The sequence below is a fragment of the Choloepus didactylus genome, chromosome 14 (genome assembly GCF_015220235.1).
Source record: "Choloepus didactylus isolate mChoDid1 chromosome 14, mChoDid1.pri, whole genome shotgun sequence".
In the NCBI taxonomy this organism is placed as follows: Eukaryota; Metazoa; Chordata; class Mammalia; order Pilosa; family Megalonychidae; genus Choloepus; species Choloepus didactylus.
Genome location: NC_051320.1, coordinates 16732606 through 16744962, shown reverse-complemented (window position 1 = coordinate 16744962; position 12357 = coordinate 16732606). Strand labels below are relative to the sequence as shown.

The window sequence follows — 12357 nt, the reverse complement described above, 5'->3', positions numbered from 1 at the left end:
CTCTCTTAGTTCTGCTCTTGTCTTGACTTGCCCAAATTGCAAGTCTTTGAGGCTTTCTGTATTGGGCTTCTTAGAGTAATTGTTTGAGAAAAAGATAAAAAAAAAAATAAAAAGGCCCTCCTTGCAGATCTAATGGGTTATTGAAATGCTAAGAGACAAAGCAATTAGGGCCATTAAGGAAAGGTCCAGGGGGCAGAGAAACCGATTTTTCTTCTGGATTTGCATATGAGCCTGACTCTGCCTGAGCTCTGCCCTTCCCTGTTCTATGTTCACCAGAACTCTGAAAAGCCTCTGCTTTTATTTTTGGGTTTTTCTTGCTGTTTTTGCTATCCCTTTCTCCTCTCCACTGGGCTGGCTGCTCCCGGATTCTCTGGTGTCTCGTCTCAGTCTGTCTATGTTTGGAGTTTGGATCAGTAGACTGAGTTTCTGATAAGGGCCGCAACTGCAGTTCTCCCTCCTCGTTCCCACCGCTGACGGCCCCTTCTCCCACGGGACTGAGCCTGGGAGGGAGGGGCGCGTGTCCCCTGGCCGTGAAAACTTACAGATTTTGCTGATCTCAGGTGTTCATGAGTGTTGTATGAAGTATGCCCAAAGTCAAATTACTCTGTGGTGTCCGGTCCACGCAGTACCTGGCTTTCTACCTACTTCCCTGGAGGAGTAACTAAAACCTACACCTCACCACTCCGCCATCTTGCCCCACCTCCCTGGGCCATGTTTATTTTAGTTTGAATCTGTCACAACACATAACACTTTGTGTCTTGAATGTCTTAAGCCAATTAGTTGTTCCTTTGTACTATATAAGTTGTATATCAGCCAGCTTCATGCCAATCTTTCATGCATCCTCAGCCTCTAAGTTAGTCAATATATTCACCTTCCCCTTCTTCTAATTTTGGAGATGATGAGGACCAGGCAAAGTCACATTTGGCAGAAATGAGAACAAACTGTGACTAATTCGTATATGGTGACAATGGAGAAAACAAGAGTGTTTTGCTGTAAGACTTATAAATGGGTGAGCCATAAAATTAAAATGATAGTCAATCAAAAATTGTTAGGTACTTGCTATGTGATTGGTTTTGAGTATACAGAGAGAAGCCCACTTAGAGCTTATGGTCTGAGATGGAAAACCCGAGAATGGAAAAATAAACACCCCCAAAATATACAATTACAAATTGTAGGAAATTTCATGAATAAAAAGAACAAAGAAATATGGGGAAGGAGATTTCAGGTAGAGGGAATTTTTTTTTTTGCAGAAACCCTGATGGGGTTCTATGTGTGGCAGGAGGTAAGAATTTGCTGCATTGAGATACCTGAAAGAAGGACCACATATCTGGGTTATGGAGCTCAAAGGGGAGAGGTAAGCAGGGCCAGATTTTACAGTGCGTTGTCGACCGGGCTAAGGAATATTTATTTCATTATCATTAAAGGCTTTTACTCAGCGGAATGAGCTGAACCAATGCATATTTTCAAAAGATCATCCTGGCTGAAGAATGAATGGATAAGAGTGGGCCAAGGTAGGATGAGGAAGAACTTTTAGAAGTCTTCTGTGTAGCCAAGGTGACATATATGGAGGCTTGGGCTAGAACAGGAGCAGTGGAGTTGGAGAGAAGTTGATGTATGTGAAGAGACCCTGGAGGGTGATACACAGTGATAATTAGATGAGGGTAGAGGGAGATGGAAATGTCAAAGATAACTTTCAGGTATTTGGCTTTAGAAACTATGTGGATAGAGTGCCTTTGAGTGAGGTTGGTGTGCCAGTTTGAATGTATTATGTCCCTCAAAATGCCATTATCTTTGATGCAATCTTGTGTGGGCAGAGGTTTTAGTGTTGATCAGATTGTAATTCTTTGAGTGTGGGTGATAACTCTGATTGGATAATTTCCATGGAGGTGTGGCCCCACCCATTCAGCATGGGCCTTGATTAGTTTACTGGAGCACTATATAAGCTCAAACAGAAGGAGCAAGCTTGCTACAGCTAAGAGGGACACTTTGAAGAATGCACAGAAGCTGAGAGAGTAGCTACAGATGAGAGACAGTTTGAAGATGGCCGTTGAAAGCAGACTCTTGCTCCGGAGAAGCCGAGAGAGGACAAATACCCCAGGAGCAACTGAGAATGACATTTTGAAGAGGAACTGCAGCCTAGAGAGGAACATCCTGGGAGAAAGCCATTTTGAAACCAGAACTCTGGAGCAGACTCCAGCCATGTGCCTTCCCAGCTAACAGAGGTTTTCTGGACACCATTGGCCATCCTGAAGTGAAGGTACCTGGTTGTTGATGACTTACCTTGGACACTTTGTGGCCTTAACACTGTGCTGTGTAACCAAATAAACACCCTTTAAAGCCAATCCATCTCTAGTATTTTGCATTCTGGCAGCAGTAGCAAACAGGAACAGTTGGGATAGCTGGGGGAGGCTCTTGTTTGGGACTGGAAAGAGAAAGAATTAAGTCAGATACAGTATGTCATAGATGCCTGTGTGTCACAGTAGTGGGCAATCATAAAGGTAGTTGGAATTTTGAGAATGGAGGTCAGGAAAGAGGTTTGGGATGAAATATGGGAGTTGTTGGCATAGCATTTCCATATATATATATATATATATATAGTGTTTTATGTAACGTATGGATTAGCTCATTAAATGTTCATAAAATTTTATGTGAGGTTTTTATATGAATTAACTGAGACACACTGAAGTTAGGTAGCTTGCCCAAAGAAATGCAGTTACTGAGTGGCAGGGCTGGAATGGGAGCTGTGCCGTTGGGCTGGCAGAGCCCCTGACTTAACCTCTGCCTTTGCAGAAGTTAGGACAGGTTTCCACCTGGCCGTCAGGGTGGCCATGTGCATGACGATGAGGGATGCACACAGCAGCTGGCAAAGGTGAGTGCAGGTGAGGGTGACCAGAAGGTCAGAGCAGTAGACAGGAGCGAATGGGATTGAGGGGGACTTTTTTTTTTTTTTTAAAGAAATTCTAGAACTTGATTTTATGCTGGGACAGAGGGAATGAGTCAGTAGAGGATGAGAGGTTGAAGGAAAAAGAGGGGTTCATCACAGCAGTGAAATTTCTGAAGAGTTGAAAGGGGTAAAATCCTGAGCATATGTGGAGACTGACTTTTGTTAAGAGAACCGGCACTTTCTGGGCTATAATATTAAAGAAGGAGATGGTGGTTTATAGATTTAGCATTTTATTATTTAATGAAGAGTAGGGTAATAGCTAGGAGGGGTGAGTGCGTCAGGGAAGATGGGAGATGGGAGTGGAGTGGAGGTTTGGAAGGATGGGCTTACAGGAAAGGCTTAGTGAGAATTACAGACAGCTAAGGATGTTTAGGTTTGGCAAACATATGTTTATGAATTTCTCTAGTCTAGGCTTAATATAACCTCTATGAACATCAGTAATTTTAAATGGCCCTTCTCAGGAAATAGGATTTTGCCTTGAATTTTTAATCCGTTGCTGTTCTAGACCAGAGTTGCCTGTCTCTAAATAACCTACCGTTTTATCACACACACACACACGCAGACACACTCACAAAAAGACTCGATTTTTTGTTATGAAACAATTACATATATTTCAGATATCTCACATTCATTACGTGATGGAAGCATAACCTCTATTTTTCAAAGTTTTTAATTAATTACAATTTAGGTATTTCAAAAAAGAAAATGGATTTGTTTTCTTATCTTGGTGGCTGATTACTTAAAAGGGGGTGATTTCCCATAGAATTCTTAAGATTAATGTAGAAATTCTTTCTAAGGTGACTCCAATTCTGATTTCATCATTCTATGATTACATTTTTGATCCTTTTATCTCAAAATGTGTAATACAAACCTAGTCATAGTTCTACATAAAAATTATATTGGGAAATCAGAATTATGGATGTGCTTTTTATTTGATGTTTAATAATGCCCTAAGGCAGGTAATTCAAATTTTTATTAAAGTGAGATGGTTTGACAGTTGGGCTTTGAATTTAATGCATGAATGTTTCATTTAAGCTCTTAGAACTGAAAAGGCAAAAAAATGTTTTTCCTGGCAGTTCTCTAAAAATGTTCAAAAGATGTAGATTTATTTTAGCTGTGTTTTACTAAAATAACTCATAGTTTCTGGATTTAATATGACAAGGTTCTTTTTTTGCGTGACATGTTCTGGGCATTTGGAGGGTTCTGATCTGCATGAATAATCTGTGACCTTTTCATGACCATTTAGGAAGTATGAACTATGCCTTTGTCCTACAAAATGACTATTTGCCTGTTTATTTCATTATATTAGCCTGTTTTTTTTTTTTTTTTTTTTTCAGGCTAACCTGACCAAAGATTTGCCTATTTTTTCTGTGACTCGAACATTGTTAAACTGCACACATATACAGTAGTTATGCTTAGTTATAATTAACTATTTTCTGTAAGAACAAACAAATAAACACTTCCATAGGGCTCTTTAGTTTCTTTTTTTTCCTTCTTTAAGAGAGGGAAATAAAAGTATGCCCCCAAATAGGATTTTTAAAAAACAAAAAAGGAAGATGATAAAAGAGGAGTTATTCAGTGAGAATCTCTCAGCAATCCCTTCGTCAGACTTGTTCTCAGTTTTTCCCTTGGTCTTTGAAGTCATCCTTGACCCTGTTGACCTTCCCCACATGTACTTTCACAATTAATAATGTCGTCTTCTTGGCTTTAATAAAGCTGAACCTGGCATCAATTTCATGTCAATTTTCCTTTATAACCTAAGAGAGTTATAGGTTAGAAAAGGATAAGGCACTGTAGAAAAGGAGGGGCTCTGTGGGGAAAGGGAGAATGCCAACTCTGAATGACCAAGCAGGAGAAAGCTATTATCCTTCCAGAATAAATGGGAAGCTCAAAGCCATATTTTCAGTCAATAGAATGTGGACTTTCCTCACTCTAATAATTTAACATGATGCACAGCATTAGGATGAGAATTGAAAGCTCAATGGATATAGCTGTTTTCTGTTTACTGTATCATATAGAATTTCCTCAAAATGGAATGGATTTCCTAAGGAATCTCAAAATGATTTTGGGAAAATGCCCAACAGCAAGGATGCTCAAACTATCTATTACGTTTTGATGATGAGATATAAAAAAATTGTTATTAACCCAAGAATGGCAACTATTAAAGCTGAATAGGCATTTCTTCAAAATTGCTAAACAAGGAAAGTAATTCCTGCTTCCAAATTGTCCTTTTTTCCTTTTTATGTTTTAGAAACAGTAATTTATTGTGAATAAAAATTATTGAATGATTTAGTGTTTATTTTTTGCCATGAATTAAAATAAAGTTTTATTTGGGGAGAAGAAAAGAGGATAATTTTTGTAGTCATGGGCTAGCTTGTATGTTGAACAGTAACATATTCAGATAACTTAAACATAGCAGATTTCATGAATTTAAACCTAAAAAATACGTTTTCCATAAGAAGATCACTGGAACTAGGTTCTCTGATTTAAACATACTCTGTTACGCCTGTTACCTCATGGTTGCTCAAGAAGTGTTTGTTGACTTTGTGAAATGACTTTCAGTATCAGCAAAAAGAACTCAGCTTAGCTAAGGGAATAATTTATCTATATAGACTACAAGGAAGTTTGACACTTGGAGTGAGATTTCTAGGAGACTGTGGTATTAAATGACATTAAAATACTTTCTATGCTTTTATAAGTTCCCTGATCCTGTGATGAATATGCTTTCCTTGGTCTTTATGAATTTTATTTATCATGTAAAAGAGGCAACAGGTAAATGAGGAAGAAATGGAAATGAATGCTTCTTCATGAGTGAAGTTTTCTTAAGTTTCCATCTGGAAAACTAAAGCTGAAAAATTGATTTGAGGAAATAAATAACAATGCTAAAAAATAAGTGCAGAAATCATTGGAAATAACATATATTCTAATAAGAAATTAAAAGAGATATTCTTATTGGTTATTGAATGAATCTGTTTTTACATTTTCTGTACCTCCCAAAATATTGGATGCTATAGAAGCAACACTATCAAAGGGAACCCTTGTGTGAGCATTTCATTATGATTTAGACTCTTAAAAATGAAAATAGGAAATAGAATCGGAATATGATTAATATGTAGATTAATTGTGTGAGTGTGTGTGTGTGTTTATAATACAATTAAGACAACTTTCAGAGAATTACCTAGGAATCTTATCAGCCAGATTATAAAATAGTGGCTTAAGGAATTGAGGAATATGCTTGACAACTCAGAATAATTTAAATAGTGTCTTACGAAAACATTGCCTCTGTTGAAAATTGGGATTGTTATTAAGCAGATATAAAGAGTTTATATTAGACTTAGAAAATCAGAAACCGCTCCTGTTTCAGTTGTGTAAGAATAGAAACAATTGGGGAAATTAGCATTCCTCTAATTTTCACTGAAATTTTACCTGATGTTCAGTTTTCTGTTTTTAAGCAACTGATTTTTCTTTTTTGTTTCCCTGATTTCTTAGATACCCTGGCAGTTTATTAGAAATCAGCTGGCTTTGTTCAGCCTTCTACCTTTTGAGGGTCATCCCCAGGAGTTTACCATCCCCAAATCTAGAATATTCTCTGTTCTCCATTTAAATCCTGTTGATGTTTGAAGGACCAGATTTCACTTCCATGAAGTCTTTCCAAACTAAACCAGCTTCACTAATCTCTCTCTTTATTTTCTGAGTTTAGTACTACATTAGTTTATTTTTTTTATTTTTATTTTTGCTCTTCCAATAATGCACTTAACAATAAGTGTTAGTCCCACTTCACTTAATTTTAAATTCCACTTCACTTAATTTTAAATTTTAGGCTTGTTGCAATTACCACAGAGCCAGAACAAGGAAAGCTATGCCATATAGCCAAACTGTTAAGTAAAAGCTCCTTTTAATCACACCTAATATTCCAGTGAGTTATGTTGTCACCCTTCTGCATTTTCAGATACACTTTACAGGGACTGGATGAAGAAATAATGTTTTAACCTAGCATTGTTCAAAATGTATTGCATGGTATTCTAGTTCATGGGACATTAGCAGGTTTTATATATCACACACACACACACACACACACACATGCACACACACATACACTAAAGGGTCTTGTGGTCAAATAAGTTTGAAGTTTGTAAAATATTGGGTTAAGGAGATTTTCTTCATGCACGACTTCTGAGAGTCTTTAATATGCAGTGGTCCTCTGTGAATTTCCCAAAGAATAGGATGTAGTATGCAGCATTTCACAAATTTATTTAGCCAAAGAGCAACACAAAGATGCAGAATAGGTGTCATTAAATGTTTGGTAGTCGGAGCCCTTATTCTGATCTTGGAGGACCTGCGGTGGGGGGCATGGCAGAGCCCGGCTGATGGAGCCAAATCCTCTTCCCTACCCCACTTCCGCACAGGAGGCCGGATCCCTAGTGTGTCCTGAGACCTGGTGACTCTACACTAGACATGGTGCAAAGTAAGAGCAGATGAAAAGGACTCTGATAGTTTTATACGTTTTGTTTAAGGCTAATAAACCCTTCCCGAAAACTTCCAATGGTAATAATAATTTATTTTTAATAAATGCTAGGTGGTTTGCACATATTATCTCATTTCATCTTAAAACAACTCTTCAAGAACAGCATTCTTTTTTTAACTTTATCAATAAACTGAGGTCCAGAAAATATAATATATTGACTTCCTCAAGTATATAAAGCTATTAAACTATAGAACTGGTGAAAGTGATAGAAACAGTCATTTAAAAGCAATGCCCTTAAAAATATGCATACATTATTTCATTATGGAGATTCTTTCATCACAGCAGCCTTTGGATCCAGTATTCTGGAAAGCAGACACTCAATATGTGAAGTAGGGATTAGGGAATCAGATCAAGAAGTAATATACATGAACATGAAGCCTCTGTCTTTAGAAAATCCTGTCATAACAGTTGTCAAGGAAATCATAATGCCATTAAAGTACAATATGAAATTTAAAGTTCTTAGGTAGGAAATGAAGTACACCTTAACTAACCAATCTGGAACCCAATCTAGTACCTTGCAAATAGTAAATATTTGTCAATTAAATCAAAGTGCTTACTTTCTTCTCTGAACTTTTATATTAAACTTTGAATTATTTGGAAATTGTGAATGGCAATGTGACTGTTTATTGTCTTTTTCATATTTTAGATATTTTATTGTTACTTAATCACATGACAAAATGAGTGTCGGTGGTTTTTCCTCACCAGTAAAAATTGTAAGTTTCCTGAGGGCAGAACATTTCAAGGTGTGTTTTCAGAGCTCATCTTCCTTGACCTCTCAGCAGTGGTTGATACTGACTTCATTCCTGCCACGCTCTTTTTTGGGAATCCGTAACACAGAATTTCTTTCTGATTTTTGGGCTGCAGTTCCTCTGTATCCTCTGTAGGCTTAGGGGTTGTGCTGGTTTGGATATATTATGTCCCCCAAAATGCTGTTATCTTTGGTGCAGTCTTGTGTGGGCAGGAAATGTATTGATGTTGATTGGGTTGGAGACTTTTGATTGGATCTTTCCGTGGAGATGTGATCACTCAACTGTGGGCATGATCTTTCATTGGATAATTTCTATGGAGGTGTGGCCCCACCCATTCTGCATGGGCCTTGATTACTTTACTGGAGCACTATATATATGCTCAGACAGAAGGAGCAAGCTTGCTACAGCCAAGAGGGACACTTTGAAGAATGCACGGAAGCTGAGAGAGGAGCTACAGATGAGAGACAGTTTGAAGATGGCTGTTGAAAGCAGACTTTTGCTCTGGAGAAGCTAAGAGAGGACAAATGCCCCAAGATCAACTAAGAGTGACATTTTTGAGGAGCTGAAGCCTAGGAGAACGTCCTGGGAGAAAGCCATTTTGAAACCAGAACTCTGGAGCAGACACCAGCCACATGCCTTCCCAGCTAACAGAGGTTTTCCAGATGCCATTGGCCATCCTCCAGTGAAGGTACCCAATTATTGATGACTTACTTTGGACACTTTATGGCCTTAAGACTGTAACTGTGTAACCAAATAAACCCCCTTTATAAAAGCCAATCCATTTCTGGTATTTTGCTTAATGGTGGCAGCATTAGCAAAGTAGAACAGGGGTCCATTTAGTGTTGGAGACCTCACAGCTCATCCTTTAGGGCCTCTTCTCTCCATAGGTGACCTCACCCATACATGGGCCTTCAGCTACCACTTAAATCCAGATGACTCACTCATCTGTATTCCCAAACCAGGCTTCTCTATTAACTTCTAGACTTGAATGCCCAACCATGTGATTTTTCTTTTGAATGCGTCAGGGAACCTCTAACTCAACAAGTGCAAGATTGAGTTTGCTACATAGCAAAACCTGGGAATCTGAAATGTCAGAATGGAAATGAAATGACATGAGGATGAGAAGGAACTCACTCCAGACTCCTCTAGTGGGGACAGACCCCATCTCCTGAAGAAAGGAAAAGGGTGAGTTAGAGAAGAAATCATGTATGAGAAAGGTAGACACTGTCGTGGCCCTCAAAATAGTGAGAACAAATCTATTTTAAATATTATTAACAGAAATATACCCTTTGCAAAATTTTTCATTTAACCGTAGGTCATAGAGATATTTCCATGTTAGTACTTATCGGTCTGCTTTGTTCTTGTGGCTACTTCAGTATTAATTAAACAAACATCCCAGTTAAATATACAGTCCTATATTGTTTTGACAGTAAACAAGGCCATTATAATCTAGACAATGCCGAATATCCTGGGTAGAATCTGAAATATTTGTTAGATAATATGGAGGTTTCTCCAGTCAAGTTTGCCATTAGGTAGTACATTCTCCAAAATGAAATAACTGTTAAAATAATAAAACCATATGGGTTTGATGGGTCTTTTTTTCATTATTGTGTTTCTTTTCAAACCCTTTCAGAGTTTCTGAATTCTTGTTGCTCTTTTAGTGGGCAGAAACTTATGAATGTCTTTAGGGCTTGCCTTTTTCAGAGACATCTTAGGAGCATAGAGTTGAATTGGATCTGTTTAATATAGTCTTATGCCTGAGGAGGTCTTTAAATGATCCCAGATGGCTCCTCTCCATATCTAGAAAACAAGCAAACAAGCCTTTATTGTCTGAGAATATCCACTTAGGTTTTCTGTAATCTTACATAATGTAAAAGGAAAAAAAAAAAAAAAAAGTAATGAAATAGTCTACAGTATCCTAAAGTATTAACCAAATTGAAATGCCATTTTGTTAGTATTTTATGATTTGCTGTAAATAAATATTTTTGATTAATGGCACTGGTTGTTTTCTAAATATTCTAGGATTTATGCTTTCCTTCTGTTAGCAGCAAGTGAGAATTCCTACAGCCATTTTGCTGCTGAGGAACTCAGATAATGTCTCGCAGATATGAATGTTCATTCTGATTTTAGTTTGGGTACAACCAACAATTCTCCAGTGATATCTTTTCTTTAAGGAATGATTATATTTAGTGGTCCCCAGCAATAAAATCACTGTAATGAGGAATAAAAGATTATAAATAAGAAAAATAATGTTATTAATCATGTAAACTAGTCATTTATGACATATTCTGATACCTGAAATATTTCCATCAGGAAATAATGCTAAAACCCACATTTACTTATAATGATACGTAATACAAACCTTCTCTCATTATAATAGTTGCGCAAATCCCAATTCAACTTAATTTCATTGACTTTGATTTCTGGACTAAAAAGCATTAAGCTTGAACTAGTGAAAAATGCATAATATGTGCATTCAATTAAGATGTAATTAGATACTCTATCACCCTTACAACACACAAGGGATTAGGGAAGAAGGAAGAAAAATGTGACTCACTGTAGGGTATAAAACAGTTTTGTTAATTAGTTTAGTGCTAATTGAGATGGAGAAAGTGTCAAAGTATCGTAACATAGGTTTACTTCTGAAGGATTTTAAAAGCTAAGTTTAATGTTTTATGATGCTTTAGTGCAGAAAAATATTGAAATTACCAGGTTATATGATTATGGAGTTTTGCCTAAAATTTATATATTCATTCCAGGGTTGTATATATTAGTTAGTAATGAGAAGGAAAATAACTAATGCTTTTTTTAAAATATTTTAGATACCATGCTATTTTATCTCATTTAATCTTCACAACAATTCTGTAAGGCATATGTTTTTATTTATGTTTTAGAAATAAAGACACTGGCTGAGAGGGGTTGAGTAACTTGGCCAAGGTTACAGCCAGTAGGGTGCAAAGCAAGGATTCAAACCCAGGTAGGTTTAGCGCCAAACCCTGAGCTCTTTTCACTATACCATATCTCAGAAGAACAAAGGGCGAAAAATGATGAACGTCTTGGTATAGCTTTGTTTCCTTCAGTCTTCTATATAAATTTCTGAGAAAAATAGACATGAATGCTTTAATTTTTGGCAACATGTTGCCATAGTACCTTCTCTAAGGGTTATTCTAATTTGTGCTTACACCATGGAATGAATATTTTAAAGAAGGCTTTTTGTCCTTTTTTGTTAGTCATGCAGTATGCTTTCCACCTCTTTCTCATCTTTTTACTCCTCAGTTTATTGAAATGTGTTCCTCTCCAACTACTTAGGAATTGAGGTGGCAAAGGTCACCTCTGATTTCTTTCTCTCTTTGATTTTTGTTTCCTTCTCTACAAATATAAGACATGTTCATGGTAGAAAATTCATATTATACAGAACAACAACAAAAAGAAAACAGAACTCCCTGAGACCCTCCTCTTGGTGACAGGGTCCCCTGGGGACCCTGGCGAGCATGGAGCATGGTGGAGAGATCCGTGCTGGCTCCACCACTATTAGTTGCCTGACCTTGAAAACGTTACTAATCTCTGTCAGTCTCTTTCATCACGTAAAAGAAGGACATAGTGGTATGTACCTCATAGAGTCATTGGGATGGTACAATGAGATAATGTAATTCAAGTACGTAGCATGTTTTTGGTCCACGGTGTAAGTGTTCAATAAATGTTACCTTTAACATTTTATTTGTCCATCTGAACTCTCATTATACATATACCTATATGGATATGTTAATATATAATGTTCCTTATGGGATTATGCTTGGCATGCTCTTTTTTCTCTGTTTGATGATATATCTTTACATGTCATTGAATTGATTTGTCATACATTTAAATGGTTGTACATATGTTCTTTTTAAGTATGTACTGAAATTTATTAAGTGTTCCTGTCTTGTACATTTATGTTACTTGCAGTGCCTGCTACTATTGGCAATACTATGATTAATCTATCTACATATTTCTTTAAAAAATTCTTAGTCATGAGTTTACTGGATCAGAGAGTTTTAATTATAAGAGTTATCAGCAAATTGCTCTCCCCAAGGGTTGTTTCCTTATACTCCCCCTAAGCATGTGTCAGACTAGCCATTTCACTTCCTCTTCACCAGCAT

At 37.1% G+C, this 12357-nt stretch overlaps 1 protein-coding gene across 4 annotated transcripts in view; it reads left to right on the top strand.

Annotated features, from left to right (window-relative positions):
* CA8 (carbonic anhydrase 8) overlaps window positions 1-12357 on the top strand; it is a 292778-nt gene that overhangs the window by 268282 nt on the left and 12139 nt on the right. Inside the window, exon 10 of one of the 4 annotated variants that reach the window (XM_037802538.1) lies at window positions 9244-10944. The exons of the other annotated variants lie outside the window; for them this stretch is intronic. The gene's annotated coding sequence lies outside the window, so the exon portion shown is untranslated. Of the gene's footprint in view, window positions 1-9243; window positions 10945-12357 lie in introns of those variants that run through there. 4 annotated transcript variants of the gene reach the window in all.